The sequence below is a fragment of the Odocoileus virginianus genome, chromosome 14 (genome assembly GCF_023699985.2).
Source record: "Odocoileus virginianus isolate 20LAN1187 ecotype Illinois chromosome 14, Ovbor_1.2, whole genome shotgun sequence".
Taxonomy (NCBI): domain Eukaryota; kingdom Metazoa; phylum Chordata; class Mammalia; order Artiodactyla; family Cervidae; genus Odocoileus; species Odocoileus virginianus.
The window spans coordinates 7839770-7866276 of record NC_069687.1 but is presented as its reverse complement, the minus strand read 5'-3'; the positions used below and the strand labels follow the sequence as shown (position 1 = coordinate 7866276).

The window sequence follows — 26507 nt, the reverse complement described above, 5'->3', positions numbered from 1 at the left end:
CCTGCTCACCTCCGGTCCGGCCGTGCGCCCGGGGACCGTGCGCCTGGGGCTCGAGCCGGCGCACCCCCGCTCCAGCCCAGAGAGCAGCGAGTTGGGGGTAACTCTAGGGAAGTGGCGGGGGGCGGCGGCGGCTGCTGCCTGGACTTCCTTCGCGGGCGCTGAAGAAGAACCTCGCAGCCGCTCTTGATCCCCCGGGCGCCGGATGACTGGCGCGGTGAACGCGCCTTGCACCTGGTGAGCGACCCCTCCACCCCACCCCGCACTCTGACCCGTCCCCGCGTGGTCGTAAGCTGCAGCCGCGAGCGAGCCGCGCTGGGGGCCAGGACTCGGGGGCGGCAGTTGGTGGCGCTTGGGTCTTGTGGGTCTCGGGAGGGTCGCTCTGCAGGCGCGGGGGACACAGTTCCGGGGTTGCGCTTGCGGGATCCGGACTTCCCAATGCGGGGGCGGGGGTCACCCACAGTCGAGCAGGTTCGCGGGCTGGAAGTTTGAGTCTCCTCCTTTGCCGAGGTCTGAGCGTGCAAAGGGAAAAAGGGGGAGCGACCCAGTGGGCCCCCGGGCGAGGGGAGAGGGCACCCTCCTAACACCTCCTTAAGGCGCACGGCGGAGCTCGCTGCACGCACCGGGCGCGTGTCCGGGCTCGCGCGGTAGGGAGCTGAGGGCAGGGTCCCGGTGGCCCTCACTTCGCAGTGCCTGCCTGGGGCAAGGTTTTCTGGTCGAGTGACTGGGGCTCTGCGGCGCCCGTGAGAAACCAGGAGGCGGTGGGACCCGGGCTCAACTCCTCCGAGCGCTGTGGATAAGCAGGGAGGGAGACCGAGGCAGGCGGTCGCCCCGATCGCCGCGGCCGGGGATGTATAGAGGCCCTGGGAGCCGCCGGCCCGATGGGCTGGCTGCAGCCAGGCCAGTCCCTTCCGCGGGCATCTCTCCCGCCGTCCCACCACTTCGCATCCCCTCCTGGCTTAGGATTTCGGGCTTGGGAGGCGGATCTAGGCGCCGGAGGGAGGATGCGCGGAGGAGCCGCGGCCGAGGAGGGGTCTCCCCGGGTCGCTCTCCTCCGCGGCGCGGGGTGCCAGGCCTAGCGCGGTCAGATCCCGGGTCCCCGAGCTTTGGTGGAAAGCGCGTTCACCTCCTCGCCCTCCCCTCGCTTTATACCTGGATGCAGCTGGCTGTTGAGAGTTGGGGTTGAACTTTTCCTGCACTTGAGGCGTCCCGGGGACCCCCGGTAGGGGGCGCCGAGAGAGAGCGCTGGAAGAGGGCCTGAGGATGCTGGCTGGCTAGAAGGCTTCCTCTGTGCCCGGTGAGTGGGTGGGGGTCCCGGTGAGTAAAGAGCAGGACCAGGCGGATCTTGCCATCATTTCCTAGAGGCGGAGGGTGGCGGGGTAGGTGATCTGTCGACCAGGGAGGGAGCCTTGTTAGAAGGGACAGGAAAGGTGGTCAACAAACTCAGGTCCTTTAAATAGAAAGACTCCTTCCAGAGACAAACGCATCCCTGTAAAATCTTCCTGTTTGTGCATCTGCCTTCCTCCCCCCTGACCTTTGTATTTACCCAGAAAGAAATGGGAATCGGGTGAAGAGAATGTGAGTTATGTTTAATATTGACATGAAGTTCTCCTCCAGGAGCAGATTAGTGAAAACGCCAGGAGTTACAAATGACTGTTGCATCTTTTTTTTTTTTTTTTAATTAAGGTTTATGTTGAATCTTGTTTTTAGGAAAAGCAATTGTATGTCACAATCAGCTTATCCGGAAGAGCCCTGTCATGATGGCCAAGTTTGCAATCAACAGATATGTTATTAAATACAGAGATAGTCTTTACTAAGGAGACCCAGAAAGACAAAGTCAGACTTTACCAGGGAAGATTTTAACACCTAATTAGGATTGCTAAATTAATTGCTGGTTAGTGCCACTTCCATTATTGAAGAGAGTGCAGTTTATCCTGCACTGTTTTGAATGACCAGTTCACACTTTCAGTTCTAGCTGATAATAGCTTAACTTGTGTACCATTTAAATAGCTTTTCCTTTATGTCTGTGTTTACCCCAGAGGAAACAGAGATTTTGCACCCCCAAAGATTTTTTTTTTCTTGTTTGTCTTAAATGAAAACAGCGGTCTGAAGTACAACTGCTTGGGCCACTTGAAACAGATTTCTTTTTCCTTAAGTTTCTTTCTTGCAGAAACTTTGCCATGATATAGCAGCTCATCCATGATGCTACACTGGTCATGCTAATTCTCTGCATACTCATGGAACCCTTGGGGTGAGGAGCTGGCACCTGCTTTTACATGCTTTTACATACTTTGCTTAACAGGGAGAAGATGGATGATGCTAATCATTTTATGTCTTTTACAAATTGCACTAACTTAATCGGTTGTTTTAATGGCAAGCAGCTGTGAGATTCCTGCTGCGAGCAAAGCCTTTGGTCTCCTGGGTGGTAAAGCTTGTTTTTGTCCAAAAGAAGTTTTGGGGATGTTCAAAACTTGATAAAGGTAAACCTGTGCTCTTCACTGCCGGCCTCCTTTTAAAATGATTCTTCTCCCTGTCTGGGTAGGATGAAGCATAGAAATGTGTAGTGTAGTGGCTGTTAAAAGATGTTAGCCAGTGGGGCATGATGAATATGTGCGTATTCCCATAAACTTTTGCTTAAGTTTTAGAGTTTGTAGACCTTCCGAATCCCCAGCCATGGCTTTGCAGCAAGAAATCTTGTTCACATTAGACTCTTGATTGGAGATGTTAAAACCCACAGACTTTTCTATGTGTTGTATGCTAATTGCTCAAAATAAGAGATGTCAGCTCCTTGGGACTCTGTCCTTTGTTCCTGATAGAGAGAACTGCTTAGCCAAATCATTACATAGTTTTTTATTACCTTGGTGATTATTTTTAATGATTCCAAATGTCTGTTTTTGTTGTTATAAAGTCACTGAAATGGAGGCGTTCCTTCTGATACACACACCGGGAAGTGGGGGAGGGGAAATTCCCCTTCTTCATTAAATGCCCAGCAGAGGTCTAAAGGCATCCCATTATATAAACAAGTAATCAACAACTCCAGGTTACCTAAGATTAGGATCTATCCATAAGAAGAGGTTTGGATCACAAACCCTACAGTTTGTGAGACAGAACAAGTTAATTAGTTTATATTATGGCAGAGTCAAGGAATCCATTTTTGGAGTATTCTGTGTACAAGTGTTTGAGCAAAGTCCCACATCCTGCAATAAACCCTCCATAATTCTTGATTCTAAAATTGTACTATATTTGTGTTTTAAAATGCTTCTGAACTTGTTGCTATAGTTACACAGACAAGTTGCTTAGGGTATAATTATAACATCAAGGTGACACATTTTTACGTTTACAGTGAAATAATTTTTAAAAGGTAAGTTACGATGTCTAACAAATTTGAGTTACAGCCAAGTGCAAAGCGTGTGTGTGGAACCTTGGCCATTTCTGCCCACATGCATCTTTGTACATTTATACAGAGAAAGTCAACTCTTTTCTCGAGTCTTAAGATGAGAACATGTAAGCACTTTGAAGTTGTTTATACTTGTCTTTGTGTACTGTTGTTAACATAGATATTTTCACATAGGTCCCTGGCAGCCTTTTAAAATTGAGATGCAGAAGTTTTGTTGAAAATTGCTGATTTTTATCACTCTGTTTGCTGCCTTGTAGAAATGATCAGTTGTAGATAGGGGGCAATCTGTGGTTTCTAATTCCTGCACATATTGGTAGCATCTTAAAGATTAAATTCAACAGGTGAGGAGTGGCTAGCTCATTGGGAAGCTGTTTGAAGCAGCAGCTTTTGGTGTGTTTGATAAAGATGTCACTGACTTCTGTGATGAATTTATCAGGTACTGGTTATCCAGATTATACAGAATCAATTTCTAACGGCAAGAAAAGAGGAGAAAAATTAAAGCAAGCTGGAATATAAATAGACAAACTTGTTTTGATTCAGAATTTATACCAAACAGAACAAAGCAAATGAAAACTTGATCCCAGAGAAGGTCCAGTATAACAATTAAGTTATTGTTATGTACTGGTATTGACACAATTAATCTTTTTCATCTAAAGGTTCTAGATCTAGGGAAATTTGGCTCTGAATTTCACAGAGTATTCTGAAACAACTTCAAAGACAAGCTATAGGTCCCTGGGGCATGACATTTAAAATAGGATTAACCCAATGGTGGGCTCAAGGAAACAGAAAACTTTCTCAAAGGAATTGCTGTTGTCTTTTTCTTTACCTTCTTTTATTATCCAAGATTAATGGCTGTTTGACAAGAGCGAAGTTGAGCACTTCACTTCTCTTTCCTACGTTTTAAAATGTATTAGTGTGGTACTGTTGCATTTGGAAAAAATTAAATCATTCCATTCTTTACTCTTTTTTTTTTCCCTACATACACTCGAATTGGTTTCCTGATTAAGATTGAAGAACACTAAATTTTTAAAAGAGAATAAATTTTTAGAGGGTAATTTCTTTGCTTTCTGGAAGGCCATGAACTCACTAATCTTTATCTTCCCATCTGTCATTCTTTACTTGTCACCATCTCTCTGGGAAATCGGCTACCCTAGGGTTCATATAGAATGGTGAGGAGGTACATATTGGAACGATTTTATTTTATGTTGCATTTTTATGTCCATTTGCAAGTAGATCACATTACTGCAATAGGTAATTCAATTACAGATATGTATGATAAATAACCAGGAGATGGATGCTATCAGAAGGCAATTCTCCTGGAGAAAATAATACTGTATTTGCTGAGATGTGAAATTAAATAAGTTCTAGGCAAGTGACAGTCAGGATTGAGAATGGCCAAATTGTTCACAGGAAAAAGAGCCCCTTTCAGTCAGTTCAAATTCACCCAACATTTGGCAGTGATATATGATATGCCCATGTAAGGAAAAAGCAGAGTCAAAGAAAAACAAATAAAGCAATAAGAAAAATTCTGCTAAGCTGTGTCCTGTGAATTGTCTGCAGAAACATAAGATGGTTAGTGCCTGGCTGTTAACTTCCTGGAACAGATGCATTCCTCACCAACTGACCCCCAATACAATTCCTTACAGAGAACTTCCCTTTCTGTAAAGAAAACTGGAGATGTGACATGTCTTGGGGAGCTGAACTCTGTCAGCCACCAGGGATGCAGCTGCCTGCTGCCAGGACTTCGGCAGGACCCGGTGCCAAGTGAGCGCCCCGGATGGAGGCCAGGGACGTTTATGGCTGGACAGGCTGCAGCCAAATGGGCTTTAGCATCACAACGGGCTTCTGTGATTTCCTTTTGCCGTTACAGGGCCCAAATTTAGATCTGCCGTAAAACTTTACAGATTGTAAAGCTGAGAACATTGTACCTGGTGCAGCATAAAGCAAAAATAATCCCTTGGGATGCAAACCTCCCTTTCTTCAGTGGATGTTGCCGTGAAGGCCATCGTTTGTGCCAGTCGGAACAGGAGGAGAAGTTGCTTCTGAGACACCCATCAAGTCAGTTCCTCAGCGTGTGCTCGCTGTGAACTTGACTTTGGGAGACTTAGTCCTGGGAAAGCTGGAGCTTCCCAGAAGCTCCAGGAGCCTGGGCTCTGGTAAGACTGCTTGCCTGAGTGGCAGGGCACTTAGGGTGGCAGCACAGAGGTCCCCAGGGGCTGGAGCGTGTCGGCGGTGGTGGCCGGCTTCCAGGGCAGCTGGTGAGGGGTGGTGAGGGCAAGCGTCCCTGCCCCTGCTCGACGGCGGGCTGCCGGGTAGGGACTCCCCGCACGACGGATGCGGCAGAGCGTGTGGGCGGGCTGGGGGAGGACCAGGCGGCAGTGATGGGCCAGGGTGCCAGGCCTGCCTCGCCCAGGGCTCCTGGCGGGGCAGGCACTCCAGAAGGGAGAAGGGGACGTGGCCAGGAAGCAGGAGAGGGGGAGGATGACCCAGGGAGGGCTGGACGCAGGACAGCACAAGCCACAGCTAGGGTGATGTCCAAACTGGACATGGAGGACAGGTTGAGGGGACGGTCTCGATGCAGTGAGAGAAGCAAGCCAGCTGGACTGGCTGCCCGCCAGGTGTGGGTACCACGCTAGCAGGTGGCTGCTGCTAACGTGCAGGAAGAGCCCGGGGGCCTGGGCCCTGCAGCGGGCTGGAATTCGTTCCTGGTCGGGGGCATGAGCGCCTGAGCTCATCTGAGCATCCTGTGTGATCCTGGCCCCCGACGTGGCTCAGTCCCACCACTGTCTCCTCCTCCTGACCCCAGCCCCTTTGGCCTCCACGTGTTCTCTTCCTTCTGCTTGGAAAGCTTCCCCCGCCCCCCCCACTTGCCTGGGCAGCTCGTGGCTTCCAGATCTGGTCTCTCAGAGAGCTTTCACTCAAGTGTCCCGTCTTCAGAAAGGCATCTCCGCATCACGCTAGCTAGGACCCCATCCCGTCCCTCTTTCCTCTCTTCCTCAGCCTCCTCTTTTTCTCTTCGTAGCTTTTTGCTCTAACCCAGCATACTGTATTGGCTTAAAGTCTTTAACCAACAGAGAATGGAAGCTTAGGAGCCAGATGATACTGCCTCTAGTGAATCTCTGTTTAGCAGGGTGCCTGGCACACAGGCTGCTTTGGGTTCAGGTATGTGGTGAGTGAATGAATGGGAAAATGCCTTTATGTGGTATATAAATAGTGCAGACTGCAATACAGTGTCTTCGATAAAAGCTATGGCTTAAAACTTTGGGGGCCAACTGTGGAAGCTAAAATCTATTTAGGTGGAGAAAAGTGTTTCAGATACTCCCAAACTGATTTATTGACATCGTCTTGAAATACAGATGTCCTTGTGAGCCAAGGACTGTGAGCTTCATATTTCCTATACAGGGCTGTTTACCCAGTTGTAAATGCTTGTTCAATGAATCCGGGACCTTGCTGGATTGGGATATTAGCATAAAACACTTTGTGTGTATTCTAATAGTTTAGGTATATTAAAACATAAAAAAGTGAAATTCAGGGGTGTTGTTTATTTACTGAGAACAGCTGCCCTTCCCTCTGCCACCCACAGGCACAAAAATTCTAGGCACTGTATTGTATCCTCATGACATTTTCACACATTACAGAGACTTTGCGAAATTCCAGAAAAAGTTTAGAACTGTGGAAGCCTTTCTTCTTGTATTGCTGAGATGAGGCCCATGAGCCCTGTCGCTTAGTTGGATTTATAGATTTAATAAGCTGAAACAGATGAGTGGATAAACAGAGTGTGGTCCAGCCATACAATGGGCTACTATTCGGCAATCAAATGAATGAACTCTTGATATGGGCCATACTGAGTGTGAACTTTAAAACATTATGCTTTGTGAAAGAAGCCAGTCCCAAAAGACTGTGTGTCGTATGATTCCTTTTATGTGAAATGTCTAGAACAGGTAGACCTGTGAAGACAAAAAGCAGATTTGAAGTTATCTGAGATTAGGGCTGGGGATTGGAAGAAACTGCCGATGGGCAGCTGGGGGTTTTTCAGGGAAATGGAAAAATTCTAAAAGTGGATAATGGGGACAGGCACACAACATGTGCATTTACTAAAAATCATCAAATTGTACACAAATGGTATGTAATCTATGCCTCAGTGAAGTTGTATAGTTCCAACTTAGCACCAAAGAAACCCAAAACCTCAAAATGCAAGAGGTACGTAAGATAATGACAATAATTTATAATGTTCTGAGTGGTTACAACGTACCAAAACATTTTACCCACTTAAAAAAGGCATACTCTGGGGGCATACTCTCTAAAGAGTTCTTTGAACCACCCATGGCCTAAACAAATCCTGGTGTGTTTCCTGGGAATTGTGTCTGTGTTTCCAGGATTTTCACAAAGCCCAGCACTGACGCCACCGGATGCTGGGTAAGCAGCATCTCTTTGATCCCCAGGCACTTCCTGGGAAGTGTATCAGAGCTGTGATCTCTGTCCTGAAAACAAGCAAACCCGGGTTGTTTCCAGATGAGACCCGGAACCAAATCAAATCAATTAAACTCATCTGACCCCTGGGCTACTCCGTGTTTGTTGCCCACCAGTTTCCAGTTGTCTATTGAAGATACTTCTCTTTTGCCAGTTTTTAAAATCTTTTTGGTGTTGTTTATTATTATTATTCTTTTTGGCTGCACTGGGTCTTCACTGTACTGCACAGGCTTCTCATTGAGGTGGCTTCTCTTGTTGGGGTGCACAGGCTCTAGGCACTTGGGCTTCAGTTCAGTTCAGTCGCTCAGTTGTGTCCGACTCTTTGTGACCCCATGGACCACAGCATGCCAGGCTTCCCTGTCCATCACCGACTCCCGGAGTTTACTCAAACTCACGCCCATTGAGTCAGTGATGCCCTCCAACCATCTCATCGTCTGTCGTCCCCTTCTCCTCCTTCAATCTTTCCCAGCATCAGGGTCTTTTTCAATGAGTCAGTGCTTCACATCAGGTGGCCAAAGTATTGGCCACAATCACAGGAAACTAATCAAAGTGGTCACATGGACCACAGCCTTGTCTAACTCAATGAAACTCTGAGCCATGCTGGGTAGGGCTGCCCAAGACGGATGGGTCATGGTGGAGAGTTCTGACAAAACGTGGTCCACTGGAGTGGCAAACCGCTTCAGTGTTCTTACCTTGAGAACCCCATGAACAGTATGAAAAGGGCTTCAGTAGCTGTGACTCATGGGCCCTAGAGCATGGGCTCAGTATTTGGGGCTCAGGGGCTTAGCCGCTCCGTGACACGTGGAATCCTCCTGGACCGGAGATCAAACCCGTGTCTCCTGCTTTGGCAGGTGGATTCCTTTTCACAGTGCCACCAGGGAAATCCTCTTCTGCTAGTTTTATTGGCACATGGGCATTGCTCTGGATGGGGGTGGGGGGGTGGAGAATCTTGGAAAACACACCATCTCCTGGTCTTATTAGAACTGCAGGGTTTGGAACTCCAGAGCGTGGCTCTGCTTGCCAAAGAATACTGCTTTCCTGGGATGGGGCAGAGTGCGTGGTACCTGCTTCTATATCCTTGTTCACCTAGCAGAGTATCTGCTTCCGCTGGTGAGGTGACTTCTGACAGCCAGAGCTGGTGGTAGGATGCAGGGTTTTGAATGCCCAGAGCCCAAACAGTTCAATTGGAGAGGGTCCTTTTTCCCCCATTAGAAGAAGAGTCCTTAGAATCGTTTCTGGCTCTTTCCCTTCTGCTTTGACACATTCTGCAGTTAAAGCACAAGCTGAGATTCGGTTTTGGGCAGAGGTACACATGAATTGCCTGTAATTTCCTTGCTCTCCGACTATTGTCCCTGGATGGGAGTGTCTTTAGCTCCTTCCTCTTGTTTATGGCAACTTCCATCTGTTTAGTGCCTGAGAATCCTCTCTGCCTCCTGCCTCGGCGCTTGCTTGGCTCTCTCTTGGGCACCTTACCCTTCCCACACCAGTTGGTTTCCACATGGTGACTTTCTGTGGGACTGTTTACTTTGGCAAAGACGATCCCGGCTCCAGATAGACTGGGCATGAGATGGCCGCCTTTCAGAGCTCATATGCCTCTTTCCATTAGTGGTGACGTATTGCTCTCCAGTCCTGGGATGGTTCGGGCAAGCATTTGTAAAGAGCATTTAATGTCTTCAGCCCTTGTAGTGGTCATATGCAAAAATTGAGATGGACATGAGTTTAAAATTTTAGGGCAATAGTTTTATTGGCCTCTTAGTGTGATTTCTGACTCGCTTATTTTGAGTTTGCCTCCCCCCAAACTGGCAGCCTAACCTACACACAAATTAAAATGACCATGTTTTTCTGTTACCACCCCTAAATTATTACTCACCCTTGGTGAGCAGTAAGGAGTTCTTTATGAGATTGCATTAATATTTCCTTCTGCTTATTAGGTGGCAAAGGAGTGGGTGACATTTTTATTTGGATGTCACTTTTGATGGCTTTAATTGGTCAATAAAGTACTGTTTAGGTGGGTACTTTGGTAGTTGTTTTGTTTCATTTGCAATGAGCGAATGTTCTCCATATTTTAAGGGTAACTATTTAAGTATTCAATTAAAGAGATTGACTGGTTACATGATGAGAGAAATTTCCATGTTGCCAGGACAGAGACTTAGTTTGGAAACACAAGGAATAAGAAAATGATGCCATTTTTCTCTTGTTTTAAGACCTCCTTTTAGAATCATTGTTGATTTGTATTGGATCTGAGAGCTGGAGTTGATCGTAATTAAAGGAAGATGTAATGTTAGATACAGAATTCTGGGAAGACATTGCCCTAAGTGGGAAAAATGTATTAGACCATTAGTTTTGATGATTTTTAAAAAATTTTTTCCTAATCATTTCTTTTTCTGAAAAGCATCCAGATGCTGAGATCAAATACTGATTTCAGACAGTCTAGCGTGTACTGGATCCTACCTTTATTGGGTGGTTGGATCACAGGGAAGAGCCTGGAATGTTCACTTCACAGCCTGGAACGTTACTATTGCAATCCTTTATATCTGCTGACACCTCCTCCCGCTCCCCTTGTTCTGAAGTTTAAACTTGAAGGGTCTTTGACAATGTGTCAGGGAAAGAAATCTTTAATGTTTGAGCTAGAAATTAAAGTTGGGCATTTTATTTATTAAGTTTAATATTTCTGGGCTGTAAGTAGAGAAGAAAGATCATGTTTGACGGAGCTGGGGTCCAGCCTGCAGATGTTGAAACTTTGCCCGAGGTAAGGTGACCAGATGTCCCATGTGGAAAGGAGCTTGCTGGACTGTGGTTTCTTATTCTTTCTAATGAAAAAAAGAACTGCTGCTCCTCCAGTATCACCCGATGTTCTTTTTATCCACCCCCCCCCCCCCCCCCCCCCCCCCAGTCCGAGGGATTCTTTTGCGGTCCTCCTTATTGTGATCTTTCTCTGGTCAATTTCTCTGCTAATCCAGCTGCCTTTTTAATAATGCATTTCTCCTTCACCACAAAGTTCTGAGCCGAGCTCAAAACTTCTGATTGGCCCTTAGTTTCCAACAAGGCCCGGCTCACTCTCTGGCCCTCCCCTCCTCTGTTTCAGCTCCCGCCCCCATGGAAAAGGGTCTGGCCAGGCTCTTCAGTGGCATCTTCAGTACTTGACTCTAAGCTCTGGAGGTACCGAGCCACGGCTGGATGATGTAATATCAGAGGTGTCATTGATGGGCTTTCCTTGTAGCTCAGTCTGTAAAGAATCTGCCTGCCATGCAGGAGACCTGGGTTCCATCCCTGGGTCAGGAAGATCCCCTGGAGAAGGAAATGGCAACCCACTCCAGTATTCTTGCCTGGAAAATCCCATGCACAGAGGAGCCTGGTGGGTTGCAGTCCATGGGGTCACAAGAGTCGGACACCACTTAGCGAGTAAACCATCACCACCACCACCATCGATGGACATGCTCTTTTGCTCAGCTGTGTTCCTGGGCTGGTTCATGTTGGCTCATGAGGTCAGTCCTTCTCTAGGTCAGTTATAAGTATTATGGGAATATGGTGGCGATTTAGTTCCCTCCCTTCTTTAGTTTCATGTCTGATGGTGCTCTCGAGCTGGGAGAAGCAGGCATCGGCTTATTAGGCGAGAGAAGCCCTTGAGAGAAGGCAGTGGGGACTTCTCCACCCCTCAGCCTTTCCTCTTGATGGTGGAGGTCGGGAGCCTTGGAGTTATGCCTCTCAAGGTCCTGCCTCCTTTCCACATGGAACTCTCACTTCCTTGGCCCCTGGTCACAAAGTTGGTGCCAGGAAAAGTGGGGATACCTCAACTGACGTGTTTGAGACGACAGTCTTTCCCACTCTGCCTGTCTACCCCTACATCCTTTACAATGCACATCTGAAACCAGTGTAAATGCCTTCTGTGAACGGAAATTGTGTGGTGGTTGGGGGTGGGCCTGGCTGGGTGGAGACGGGAGGGCCCAGGAGCCCTGCACGTCCAGGCAGGGGCTTATTGGCTGTCAAGGCTTTCCAAGCTGACTCCCAAGTCAGGCCTGGAGCCAAATTTACTTTCCGTCTGTCAGCTGTGATGGAATTCCTAGGTCCTATCGCCAGCTTGTGAAAAGAAATCATTCAGGCAACTGCAAGCTGGCAAGTAAGAATTGCAAAGGTTCATTCACTCGAAAGCCGATGCCTGCAAATGTTATTTAACTTCGAACAGTTTCTCTGGGCCCACCTGCTGGGGTTCCATCTCCCTGAGGTTTGTGTTGGTGCAGAGGAGAGGTCACGGGGAAGGGCTCATGGTGGGCATCTTAGCGGACGTGTCCCAGAGAGGGTCCTGGCAGAAGGACTTTCTGGATGTCTCCACCTCACTCATCCCTGACCCAAGCGTTGTTCAGTAAGGTCCATTTCTTTCGAACTCCATGGAGTAAATAACAGTGCTTGGACTTCAGCTGCTAAAACTCTAAAACCCAGTTAGGACTGTAGAGTCAGGTTTCACAGTGGTTAGACGCCCTGTCAATTTGAATACCTTGAAGACACTTTTAAAAAGAGTGTCTGTTAGTGAATTAATTGTTTTTTGAAGGAGGCTCAAGAAAGTCAATGCTTTCAACTTGGGCCGTGGCTACAGGGGAGACTGACTTGCTAACCCGGGGAGGACTAACATAACTTACGTCTTTGATTAGGAAGAAGAGTACTTCCCAGTGTCTACAGAATATTTAAAAAAGACTTCTTTTTCTCATATAATGAAAATAACAGAAGGTCAAGCACTCCAGATACAATTTATTGGTATAGTTGATTTATAATATTCGTTTTTCTCTTTCTGACTTACTTTACTCTGTATGATAGTTTCTGGGTCCACCCATATCTTTACAAATGACCCAGTTTCACTTGTTTTTTGTGGTGAATATTCCGTTGTATATATATGCCACTTCTTCTTTATCCATCTGGTGATGGACATTTAGGTTGCTTCCTTGTCCTGCCTGTTGTGAACAGTGCTGCAGTGAACACTGGGGTACGTGTGTCTTTTTGAATTATGATTTTTCTCAGGGTACATGCCCAGTCATGGAGTTGCTGCATCACATGGCAGCTGTATTTCTAGTTTTGTAAGGAACTTCTGTACTGCTGTCCGTAGTGGCTATACCAACCTACATTCCCGTCAAGAGTGAAGGAGGGTTCCCTTTTCTCTAGACCTTCTCTAGCATTTATTGTTTGGAGACTTTTTGATGATGGTCATGCTGGCCAGTGTGAGGTGATCCCTCATATGGGCACTGAAAAGTGAGAGTGAAGTCACTTGGTTTGTCCGACTCTTTGCGACCCCATGGACTGCAGCCTACCAGGTTCCTCCATCCATGGGATTTTCCAGGTGGGAGTACTGGAGTGGGTTGCTGTTTCCTTCTCCAGGGGATCTTCCCGACCTAGGAGTCAAACCTGGTTCTCCCACATTGCAGGCAGATGCTTTACCATCTGAGCCACCAGGGAAGACAATATATGCACTACCATGTGTGAAATAGCTAGCTAGTGGGAAGCTTCTCTGTCGCACAGGGAACTCAGCTTGGTGTTTGGCGATGACCTAGAAGGGTAAGATCAACGAGTGGGAGGGAAGTCCAGGAGGGAGGAGATACATGTTTACCTACAGCTGATTCACTTCCTTTGTTGTATGGCAGAATCTAACACAATATTGTAAAGGAATTATTCTCCTATAGAAATGAACTACATTAGATTTCTTTGGGTTTGTAGATGGGAGTAGTATAAGCTTTGGAGTGACTTTGGGAAAGAAGAGGCCAGATAAATATGCTTCATTTGATCTCTGGGATCCTGAGTTCTTTGGTAATCTTTCAGAAAAATCTCAGTTTTTCTTCTTGCGGTCAATGACTTTGCTCTTTTATGTTAAGAGGGAAGAGAGAATCGTGACCTCTCAGCTAGTGAGTGGATTAGAGGGGAGACTCAGCCAGGTGCGTGTCTCATGTCATGCTTTTCCAGAGTTTCACCCAGATCTTTGTCCTCTACCAAAACGCTCAGCTCCGTTGGTGCCTTGGTTTGGGGTCTACATGACGAAGTGACACAGAGTGGGAAAGGTTGCCCAGTCTGTCCCTTGCAGTGGGTCCGCTGAGGTTGTGCCCATAAAACGGGGTTATGAGTTCACCCCAGTGGTCTTTCCCTTCCACTACTGGTGGTAGTGTGTGAACTTTAAACCAACTTTTGGATCTGCCGCTAGGTGCCTTTCAGTGGGTTTTTGGTTTTTTGTTTTTAAATGAAAAGTGTATGTTCCCAGAAGAACTGGCTTTGGGGCCCAGATTTTCTGCCTGGAGGTTGTTGGAGATGGGGCTAAGTGGGAAGAATAAAAATCGTGACTGGAGGCTTGGCAAAAATCATTGTTGGAGGCTTGGCAAAAATCATCATTAGGAGATCCAGACAAAGGGCACAATTAGTTCATGGCTGAGGCTGGGCACTGATGTGGGTGGCCCTCAGGGCCAAGTGCCCCTTGTGGTTCTTTAATTGCACTTTTGAGTGAACAACCAGTCTAATTAAGTCATGAAAACTAGTCAAAAGCAGGTTAGGGAAGAATGCTTGCTTGAAGGAGTGTGGGAACTCTCGTGTTTATCTTTGTTACTCTTCAAGGGCGTGCTACCCTTTCTATTTTCTTTTCTTTTTTATATTGGAGTATAGTTGATTAACAATGTGTTAGTTTCAGGTGTATAGCAAAGTACAGGTAAACATATGCATGTGTCTCTTCTTTTACAAATTCTTCTTTTCTCATTTAGGTCATTACAGAATACTGAGCAGGGTTCTCTGTGCCATAGGGCTTCCCTGGGGACTAGGATGGTGAAGAATCAGCTTCAATGTGGGAGACCTGGTTTCGATCCCTGAGTTGGGAAGATTCTCTGGAGAAGGGAATGGCAATCCACTCCAGTATTCTTGCCTGGAGAATCCCATGGACAGAGGAGCCTGGCGGGCTATAGTCCATGGGCTGGCAAAGACTTGGATGTCACTGAGCATGAGATTTTTAAAAAGCCCCCCGTGAAGTAGACCATCAGTACTGGGTTCATTCCTGTATCTTTCCTCTATGTAGGAAGAAAACGATTTGTAGCCGTATTTCTGTCAAAGAGTTAGGCATAAACTTTAAAGAACTGGTTGAAAGCAAAAGGCATTCATATAAAGACATAACTAGAGGTACATATGAAACATGTTTGAAATGCTTGACTTTTCTGAGCAATTAGGAGGTTGTTAGCTGTTTCCTTTTCCCACTTAAACTTTCAAATGATTAATGGGATTTGTTTAATTAAATGTTCCACATTTATGTGGAGTAGAGGCCCAGGGAGTGTTCTGAAAATAGTATCAATTGTTTTCTATTGATCTACAATATGCAGTATGGCTTGCTTATCCCAAGAGAAAAGGCATTCAGTTTTATATTAATAATCTTTTTCAAATTATTTAGCTGTTAGTTCTAAAGTGAAAAATCTATTTAAAACATCCTCTGGACCTCCTGAAAAATTCCCTGTCATGAAATACTCCTTTAATGCATTCCAGAGGAAGAAGCTAGTTTTAAAAAGAGAAGCACACTTCTGTGGCTACCACAGTAGGTTGAAATGTGCCGAGGGGTAGCTGGGCTATTTTTAGCGAGTTCCAATGTATCCTGTGGTGGCTGATGTCCAATGATCCAAAATTAGTCATGGGATCTTGGCCACCACAATGTCTGGGACTCAGCCGATCAGCATGCTCAACATCTTTGAATGTCAGCCTAAATCTACCACTAGGATTGATTGCTTTGGTCAAACAATACATCATTCTTTGCAGAAAACAAAAGGATTACCTCTTCTTGTGAGCTAAAAGATCAGAAGCCTTGGAATTACGGGCTAGCAAGGTGGGTGCTGAATAAAATTGGGAACACTTTCAGGCTTTTTGTAAGATGACAGTCTCTTGGTGATGAAGACAGTGAAGTAGCTAAGAGGGACATTTTTACTTTATTCTATTGGTGGGGGCATGAAAAAGAACAGCTGAAATTTTTTTTTTCCCTCTTCTGCTTTGTTTACATAAAAAGAAGGTCAAAGGAGAAGGTTGATGTGGATCCTCAAGGCAGAAAAAGCTTGGTCTTTCATCTGTAGAAGAAAGGGGGGATACAGTTACCTTCTGGGAAAGGTCTCTTCTTACACATGGTGCCCCCAATCATTCTAGAGACAGATGACCTATTCACCTTGAAAAAATTAGATTTACGTTTCTCCGTGCCTAGAGAAATGCTTCCTTGTTAAATACCCACCCAGCATACATTTATCCTTTGCTGTGTTCATTGATTACTTTTTTTCCCAAAGGTTTTCCTGTTTGCTTGTAAAGTAATCCATAGTTGACAGAGGATGGGCTAATTTTTAATAGCTTTATTCTGACAAATCCTTTCTGTTGTCTTAATTTAAATTGACACGGCAAATGGGAGGTGGATTTGATTTGAAGGAAGGGAAATACACTTGGTTAGAGCATAGTCTCTTATGTGTTGACTATCGACTGCCTTCTAATTGATATAAGCGTTCCATAGGATTCCAGAATTTAGGGGACACAGTTGCAACCATCCTCTGCATCTCTTTGTCTGCGTGCAGGGCCTGTTTTGAACCGTCATGGACAAATCATGATCTGTTATGTTCTTAAAGAGGGAGGTACCTTGCGGCTTCTGTTGTAACTTGGTTCATTGGTTTTCACTGTGGTCCAACTCCAGAGGAGCACTGGGTGAAGGGAGATATTTGATCATCTAGCAAGTGTTTACTTGAAACTTACTCTCTGTCCGACAGTAGGCCTGCTCTGGGAATACAATGAATGTAGGACAGAGAGGCTTTCTGTTCTCTTGGTCCTGGTTTTCCAGTTGGGTATTCCTTGCCCTGGCAAGGCTGCGGTTTTTATCCAGTGTTCTTCAAGAAAACTTGCAGAATGCTTCAGTTTAGTTCAGTTCAGTCACTCAGTTGTGTCTGACTCCTTGCAACCCTGTGAATCACAGCACGCCAGGCCTCCCTGTCCATCACCAACTCCCGGAGTTGACTCAAACTCATGTCCATCGAGTCAGTGATGCCATCCAGCCATCTCATCCTCTGTCGTCCCCTTCTCCTCCTGCCTCTGATCCCTCCCAGCATCAGGGTCTTTTCCAATGAGTCAACTCTTCCCATGAGGTGGCCAGAGTATTGGAGTTTCAGCTTCAGCATCAGTCCTTCCAAAGAACACCCAGGACTGACCTCCTTTAGGATGGACTGGTTGGATCTCCTTGCAGTCCAAGGGACTCGCAAGAATCCTCTCCAACACCACAGTTCAAAAGCATCAATTTTTCGGCGCTCAGCTTTCTTCACAGTCCAACTCTCACATCCATACATGACCACTGGAAAAACCATAGCCTTGACTAGACAGACCTTTGTTGGCAAAGTAATGTCTCTGCTTTTTAATATACTATCTAGGTTGGTCATCACTTTCCTTCCAAGGAGTAAGTGTCTTTTCATTTCATGGCTGCAATCACCATTTGCAGTGATTTTGGAGCCCCCCAAAATAAAGTCTGACACTGTTTCCTCTGTTTCCCCATCTATTTGCCATGAAATAATGGGACCAGATGCCATGATCTTAGTTTTCTGAATGTTGAGCTTTAAGCCAACTTTTTTCACTCTCCTCTTTCACTTTCATCAAGAGGCTTTTTAGTTCCTCTTCACTTTCTGCCATAAGGGTGGTGTTATCTGCATATCTGAGGTTATTTATATTTCTCCTGGCAATCTTGATTCCAGCTTGTGCTTCTTCTAGCCCAGCGTTTCTCACTATGAACTCTGCATATAAGTTAAATAAGCAGGGTGACAATATACAGCCTTGATGTACTCCTTTTCCTATTTGGAACCAGTCTGTTTTTCCATGTCCAGTTCTAACTGTTGCTTCCTTACCTGTGTATAGGTTTCTCAAGAGGCAGGTCAGGTGGTCTGGTATTCCAATCTCTTTCAGAATTTTCCACAGTGTATTGTGATCCACACAGTCAAAGGCTTTGGCATAGTCAACAAAGCAGAAATAGATGTTTTTCTGGAACTCTCTTGTTTTATCAATGATCCTGGATATGATTTGATCCAGGATGCTTCAAATGCCATTAAACTTTGAGGATTGCCTTGAACCTCTAGCCAGGATGGGGTGATTGTGGGTGGAAGACTTGGGTGTGGGAACATTTGGAACAGCGTGCTCTGGTCTCCACGCCCTGGCAGAGCTTCCTTCCTTACTGGGGCTAGAGAGACCTGAGGGGGTTTGGAGGGATGCCCCACTAACACAAACACCTGACTGGTGCTCATTCCAGGCCCTGGGAGGACCCCATCAGTGTACATGTAGCCCAGACACGTGCCTTCTGATGTTCTCGGGGAGCAGAGAGGGCCTGGCACCCAGAAATGCCTTCAGGAAGATTAAGGGAAAGATGGAACTGTCCACGGTCTTACCTTTAGGACCTTAGAGAAGTCTGCAGGCATCTCTGTGGGATGGCTCAGAGATCTTCCTCATCAGGGCTGGAGGTCGAATGATTAGCTCTGTGTTTGATTTGGATAAAAGGGGTTATGTCACTGGCTTCAAATGTGGGACAGATTTCTTGGTGGTTTTCTTAGAGACAGAAATCACATAATCCACCTTCATTGCAGGACTGTCATTTCCAGTGTCTAGTGTGGTCTGCAGTCGGGATAAGAAAGGAACCTGACCTTTCCTGAAATAGAAGAGCTTTGGGATGTGGAGAGGGCAGTTGGCCCTGGAGCAGAGTTAGATAACTAAGCTGCCTGAGACCCACTCCTGCCCAGCCTTCCCGGGGATGCTCACACCCTCTGCCTGTCTCTCTCTCTGATTTCCTAGCCCCTAAGCAGAGTGTCTAGGTTTTTGCAAACTCCTTCGAAGAGGGATCCCAGCCTGGTGGTCAAGATCCCTAGCCACTAGCCTTCCTCCCTGTATCCCAGGTGCCCCCTTCCTCTGAGTGGAGCCATCATCAGTGGTTCTCTGACATCAGAATGCCAGTGACTATTTAAATCATTCAGGCTGTGTGTCGGCGTGCTCCATCCACCAGTTCTCATTGCAGAGGTGTTTGTGACCCAGGAGAATGAACTCACTCACTTTGTCTTCCTTTTGTCCTTTTACAGAAACCTGAAGGAGAAGCACCTTGTTTGGGGATAAATGTGGGCCAATATCTCAGAAATAAATAAAGAGACTATTATAAAGGAGCCCATTCCTTCCTGCCTCAGGATGTTGTTTGAGACTTAAAGCGTTTATCAGTGATGTGTGTTGTTTCCTTTTGGATGTTTCATTTGGATAAAGGTGTTGATGTTATAATTATCCATCAAATTATATGTAGCTGTGAAAGCCTCCAAAAGTATAAAAATGTAGCTGTTGGTCTAAATGGGAGTATCTGAGTGTCTCCGATGACACTGTGTGAGCATGACTTTTTATTTACACATGTGGTGGGGACTTCCCTGGTGGTCCAGTGATTAAGAATTTGTCTGCCAGTTCAGGGGACACAGGTTCGATCCCTGGTCTGGGAAGATCCCACATGTCGCCGAGCAACTACCGAGCCTGTCCCCTAGAGCCTGTGCTCTGCAACAGGAGAAGCCACCACAATGAGAAGCTGCACACCACAGCTAGACAAAGCCAGAGGGCAGCAACCAAGACCCAGAGCAGCCAAAAATAATAAAGAAATTAAAAAGAAATCACACAGTCTGTCTTTCATGGTGTAGCCCAACACAGCAAAGGGTCACCAACTTGCTTTGGATATAATCTCCAGAAACAGTCTCATTTAAGAGAAGCACAAACTGGAATCGAGATTGTCAGGAGAAATATCAATAACCTCAGATACATAGATGACACCACCCTTATGGCAGAAAGTGAAGAGGAACAAAAGAGCCTCTTGGTGAAAGTGAAAGAGGAGAGTGAAAAAGCTGGCTTAAAACTCAACATTCAAGAAACTAAGATCATGGCATCCGGTCCCATCACTTCATGGCAAATAGATGGGGAAACAGTGGAAACAGTAACAGACTTTATTTTCTTGGGCTTCAAAATCACTGCAGACTTGGTGACTGCAGCCATGAAATTAAAAGACACTTGCTCCTTGGAAGGAAAGCTACAACAAACCTAGACAGCATTTTAAAAAGCAGAGACATTACTTTGCTGACAAAGATCCGTCTAGTCAAAGCTATAGTTTTTCCAGTAGTCATGTATGCATGTGAGAGTTGGACTATAAAGAAAACTGAGCACTGAAGAATTGATGCTTTTGAACTGTGATGTTGGAGAAGACTCTTGAGAGTCCCTTGCACTGCAAGGAGATCCAACCAGTCAGTACTCAAGGAAATCAGTCCTGAATATTCATTGGAAGGACTGATGCTGAAGGTGAAACTCCAATAGTTTGGCCACCTGATGTCAAGAACTGACTCATTTGAAAAGACCCTGATGCTGGGAGGGATTGGGGGCAGGAGGAGAAGGGGACAACAGAGGATGAGATGGCTGGATGGCATCACCAACTCAATGGACATGAGTTTGAGTCAACTCCGGGAGTTGGTGATGGACAGGGAGGCCTGGCGTGTTGCAGCCCATGGGGTTGCAAAGAGTCGGACATGACTGAGTGACTGAACTGAACTGAAGAGAGCTAGAGAATATGGGGCTCCGGAACAGCAAGTGGGGCTCTGAGAAAAAGCCCCCAGCACGTCTCTGCCCCGCTAATCTTTTGACTTTGCCTTCTCCTTAGAGGTCACACTGGCCACCGAGCCTTTTGGAAACTGTGTGGAGTGTTTGAACATGACACCTTTTAGGGTTTATGGTGGTTTAGTTTCAGATAAGTACTCTGAAGGCCACCCTTCCACATGATCCCAGGGAAAATATAAAACACTGAAAGTCTGGGTAGTGAAGTAGCAGAAAGAGAAGTTAGCCACACATCAGGTTGCCCCGAAAGAACTTTAAAACAATTAAAAAAAATTTTTTTTGGATTTCACTGATTAGCATGTGGGATCTTAGCTCCACAACCAGAGATTGAACTTGCATCCCTTGCATTGGAAGTGTGGCATCTTACCCCTGGACTGCAAAGGAAGACCCCGCAGAGAAAATTTGATTTCACAATCCCCCTGTCCTGCTTGCTGAAGAACTTTCAACAGAATGAATGAATAATTGAAAGTCAGGTTCAGAGTTACTTGCAAAGGTACCCATGGAATTTTATAAGAATGTGAATACCAAGAGGAGCCCGGGGTTTGAACACGAGTTAGCAATTTAATGTGAAAAAACAGTTCTGGCTCCAGGTCAGTAGATACCTTAATCACATTGGCAGAGGCCTGTATGTCAAAGTCTGAAACGTTCCTGGCATAAAGAGCTTGCATGTTTTATTTTATTCTGATTGAAGTTTATTAGTGGTAGCTTTGGTTCTGTAGCTTCACTGTGAAATGAAGACCTCGGTCCTGAAGCCCTTGGGAGGAAACCCTTTTGCTGGTGGGGGAGCAGGTGACACAGTGGGCCCTCTCAGCTGCCTCCCGGGGCCGGCCAAGTGGCTTCCTGACCTCTCAGCAAGGTGCTGACAAGCCTGGCCACCGGAGAGGACACGTGGGGATGTTTACTGCAGTGATACGGGTGGAGGCGATGTGAGGGAAGGCTGGCACCCCGACTCAGGCAGCTTTGCACCCAAGGCCTGGCTGCTGTCTCTGGATGGATCCTCAGGCCGTGATGTAGCTGACAGCTGGCTGTACTTTCAAAACTGGAAGGCAGTCTGATGGCGAGAGCCAGAACCATCTGTGTAGAGCCCTACAACAAGCCTCAGAGCTCCAAACAGGCTGCCCTTCTGCCTCTTCCTGGATTTTCTGGAAACACCAAGACCTGCAAATATAATTGCCATATCTTACAAATTACCTAATGGCAACAACAGCAAAAATAAACCCGTGGGATTCCATCAAAGGCTTCTGCACAGCAAAGGAAACCATCAGCGAAATGAAACCTGTGGCCTGGGAGGAAATATACTTGCAAATCATGTATCTGATAAGGGGATAGTATCCAAAATATATAAAGAACACATGCAACTCTAGCAAAAAGCCAAGTAATCCAACTTAAAAAAAGGATCCGAATAGATGTCTTTCTAAGGAAGACATATAGATGGCCCACGTGAAAAGATGCTCAAGATCACTAACCATCAGGGAGATACAAATATAAATAAAAATGAGATCATACCTCACATCCGTTAAAATAACTAGTAGCAAAATGACGAGAAATAACAAGTGTTGGTGAGGATGTGGAGAAAAGGGAACTCTTGTGTAGGGTGTGGAAATTAGTGTGGCCATTATGAGAAATAGTATGGAGAGTCCTCAAAAAATTAAAACTAGAACATCATTTGGTCTAGGTATCCCATTTCTGGGAATTTATCTGAGGGAAAGCAAAGCCCTAATTTGAATAGATACCTGTAGCCCCACATTTATAGCAGCACTGTTTACAATAGCCAAGACCTGGAAACGACCTAAATGTTCATTGATGGATGAATGTGTAGAGAAGATATGGTGTACACACACACACACACACACACACACACACAAACATTTTTCAGCCACAGAAAAGGAAATCCTGCCATTCATGACAACATGGATGGACCTTGAGGACATTATGCTAAGTGAAATAATTCAGATAAAGATATATATCAAATGATTCACTTATATGTGGATTCTTAAAACAGATCAGTTTCTTAGAACTGATCAGTTAAAACAAGATCAGTCCTGGGTGTTCATTGGAAGGGCTGATGTTGAAGCTGAAACTCCAATATGTTGGCCACCTGATGCGAAGAGCTGACTCATTGGAAAAGACCCTGATGCTGGGAAAGATTGAGGGCAGAAGGAGAAGGGGAAGACAGAGGATGAGATGGCTGGATGGCATCACCTACTCTAGAGAATTCTAGAATTCTCTAGGCCAGAATACTGAAGTGGGTGACCTTTCTCTTCTCCAGGGGCTCTTCCCAACCCAGGGATAGAACCCAGGTCTCCCTCATTGCAGGCGGATTCTTTAAGAGCTGAGCCACAAGGGAAGCCCAAGAAGCGTAGCCTATTCCTTCTCCAGTGGATCTTCCCAACCCAGGAATCAAACCGGGGTCTCCTGCATTGCAGGCAGATTCTTTACCACCTGAGCTATCAGGGAAGCCCTATGACCTATTTGCTGTGTAGCAAATAGCCTGACCATTTGGAGACATTGGTTGAGACAATACTTGGTTGTTCTCTTTCACAGTCCTTTGGGTGGGCTGGGTGTTTCTCCTGGGTCTCTACTGCAGTTGTGGTCATGTGGCCACTGGGGCGAGTGGTCCACCCTCATCAGAGACTTCACAGAGCAGGATGCTCCAGACGGCTTCACCTGGACACATGGCCTCCCTCATCTTACAGGAAGGCATGGGTTTCAAAAGGCAGAAAACCCAAGTTTCCAGGGCAGTTAGAGGTTGTGCCCAGAATCAAGTATTGAATATTCTCACTGTATTCTAATGCTCAGGGCAAGTCCTAGAGCTTGCCCAGATTAAGGGGGTTGGAGGCATAGAATGCTTACCGATGGGAAGGTGCCGAGGTTTTTGCAGAAGATGGTGTGTGTAAGGGAGGGTGTGCCGAGACCATCTGTGGAGAAGTGCCATCTGGCACTCCGTTCCTCATTATGTTCAGTGTATGAGAACCAACAAAGTACATGTGCAGTCATCTGCTTAAGTCAGTCATCCCCGAATTCGTTTCTGTAAAGACAGGATTGGAAAGCCAGCACACAGTCCTTCAGCAAATACGATATGCAGTGTCCAACTTGAAAATTACAAAATGGGTAATCCGTTTCACCAAAATGGATTTTTTTTTTTTAATTCCATGAGGAAGATCAGTTACAGGATTCCTTCAAGAATCAAGGTCTTCTAAAACTCTTCACTGTCTGTTATGAGATGCAGTGATTATGAGAGTGGGTTTTGGATGAAGATGGCTGGGTTTGTAACTCAGTTCCGCTGCTAAGGAGCCAAGAGAACTCAAGGGATATACTTAACCTCTCCGTGCCTCAGTTTCCTCAAGTCATGTTTGGGTGTGAGATTTAGAGCATAAAGAAGGCTGAGAGCCCAAGTATTGATGCTTTCAAATTGTGGTGCTGGAGAAGACTCTTGAGAGTCCCTTGGACAGCAGGGAGATCAAACCAGTCAGTCCTAAAGGAAGTCAACTCTGAATATTCATTGGAAGGACTGACGCTAAAGCTGAAGTTCCAGTACTTTGGCCACCTGACATGAAGAGCCAACTCACTGGAAAAAACCCTGATGCTGGGGAAGATTGAAGGCAGGAGGAGAAGGGGGCAGCAGAGGGTGAGATGGTTGGATGGCATCACTGACTCAATGGACATGAGTTTGGGAAAGCTCTGGGAGATAGTGAAGGACAGAGAAGCCTGGTGTGCCACAGTCCATGGGGTTGCAAAGAGTCAGACACGACTTAGCAGCTGAACAACAACAAAATGACAAGAGTAGTTCTTACCTCCTAGGGACCTTTGTGAACATTCCTGACTGTTGATACAGGTGAATTGCCTGCTCCATAGTGAACACTCTTAATCTTAGCAGGTATTACTCTAGTGATGATTGGATGAATAGAAATTCTCTCGACAGGCCACGAGGTGGGTTAGCACCTTCCTCTGCTGAACAGCATGTCACGCCGTGCACTTGGTTCAGCCCCTCTGTTAGGTCAGCTGCGCAGGGAGCGCCCACATAGAGCGGAGGAAGGAAGGAAGGAGGAAGGTGGGAGGAAGAATGCGGAAATGGCCAGTACGAAAATAAAGATGGTTGGAGTGGAAATTGTTGCTGTACTCACCATCCAGAGCAGGTATCTTTGGACCTTAAGAAAATAAATGAAGGAAAGATTGGTGATGTCTTAGCCTTTTGCTCCAGTGTCTTCTGCTGGTCACTGCAGATCCTATCTGAGCCTCGTTCAGGCTCTGGAGGGTTCATCTGTGTGGACTGCATCACAAAGGCTGGCCAGCTCTCTGCTTCTGCCTGGCCTCCCCTGATGGGAGCCCTGGGGAAGTGGGGAAAAGGAGGCTTATACCCTGAGAGGTCTCCATGAGCCGGCTGCAACTTTCCTTCTGCCCAAGGCCTCCACGCCCATCAGGACCCCCCCATAACCCCTCTGGAGGGGTGGATCTTAGGACTGGGAAATGCTCCCTCTTGCCAGGACAGCAGGCCTGGGGATGGTAGCTGAGCCGGCTGTGACTGTCCTGACTCTGAACTATGCCTTTTCTTTCCCTCCCCAGCTTCTCAGGTGGGTGTCACTGCTACCCTAGTACCCTAGGTGGTGGTTGTTTAGTCATTAAGTCATGTCTGACTCTTTTGTGACCCCAGAGCCTGTAGCTCACCAGTCTCCTCTGTCCATGGGATTCTCCAGGCAAGAATACCGAAGTGGGTTCCCGTTTCATTCTCCAGGGGATCTTCCTGACCCAGGGATCGAACCTGGGTCTCCTGCATTGCAGGCAGATTCTTTACCACTGGGCTGCCAGCGAAGCCTGTATGTTGGTAGTCATCCGTTATCTATCATCACATGAAGCTCACGTGAAGTCACGTGAAACATTCGGGGTAAAGCAGATCATGTAACCAAAAATATGACTGTGCTCTGAAACAGCCCTGAGTCCTGGCCGTTTAATCACCCGACTTGACCTGCCCCTGATGGGGCTGGAATCAAGGGCCTGGCCTGGCAGCCCGGAGCCCCGTGTCCTTCGGCCCCTGGTGGCTCTTGAGGAAGAAATCATCACCGTTAGGGATTTGCAACAGTTCCCTTAGAAATCAGGAGCAGTTGTGTTACACACCCAGCTCTCAAAGCTGGACGACTCTTATTTTCCAAGCTGAAGTCTTCTCTGGGCAGCGGACAGCTGGTTTGTGTAATGAATGGCACCCCTGTGTGCTGTGAATTAGTTCTGATAAAATCAGTAAACTGTTTTACCCTGGACAGTCCTCACAAATGGGGTCTAAGATACATTTAATTTCAGACACATAAACATGCAATAGCTGTTTACTTTCTGGCTCATACACACACGTCCTACTTGGCTTTCTGGCTGAATCCTCAACTTCAGTGCCTGTTACTACCAGGGTTTAATGCGCTTTTGGGAAAGAGAGGGCTCTTCTGACTCAGACCGATTTCCCTCTTCCTTTCATCATTTTTATATCTTTGGGGAGCTTTGGGTAGCAAGAACTTTGCAATTCAGTGTCCAGGAGAAGTACAGGCTTTGTAGCAGGTCGCTGTTGTTGTTCGGTTGCTCAGTTGTGCCTGACTCTTTGCAACCTCATGGACTGCAGCACGCCAGGTTTCTCTGTCCTTCACTATCCCCCAGAGTTTGTTCAGATTCATATCCATTGAGTCAGTGATGCTGTTTAACCATCTCATCCGCTGCTGCCCTGATGCTGGTAACTATTGAAGGCAAAAGGAGAAGAGGGCAGCATAGTATGAGAGGATAACAGGTCATATTTTAACAGGTCATATTTTGGATGAAATGTGTGACTTATTAATGAGGAAGAAATTGCTCCTTTTCATTACTTTTCGATTTGATAACCCAAAGAGGTTCCCAGTTGTTTAAAATGCCCCATAATTCTTGAAAATATAATTACTGCAAACATTGGAATAATTATTCTTCATGATATAACCCTATAAAAGGCCAAAGGCTAGTTACTCCAAATAAGATAATGTTTGCTCTAGATTCAATTATTTCACATCTATAGATG

The 26507-nt window shown here is 46.2% G+C and overlaps 1 protein-coding gene across 3 annotated transcripts in view; it reads left to right on the top strand.

Annotated features, from left to right (window-relative positions):
- Positions 1–144: 144 nt before the first annotated feature.
- The window catches only part of SEMA5A (semaphorin 5A), a 542694-nt gene continuing 516331 nt past the window's right edge, over positions 145–26507 (top strand). For 2 of the 3 annotated variants that reach the window (XM_070476478.1, XM_070476476.1), the window contains exon 1: positions 145–234. The gene's annotated coding sequence lies outside the window, so the exon portion shown is untranslated. The remainder of the gene's footprint in view (positions 235–26507) is intronic. The other variant, XM_070476477.1, reaches the window with a different exon arrangement.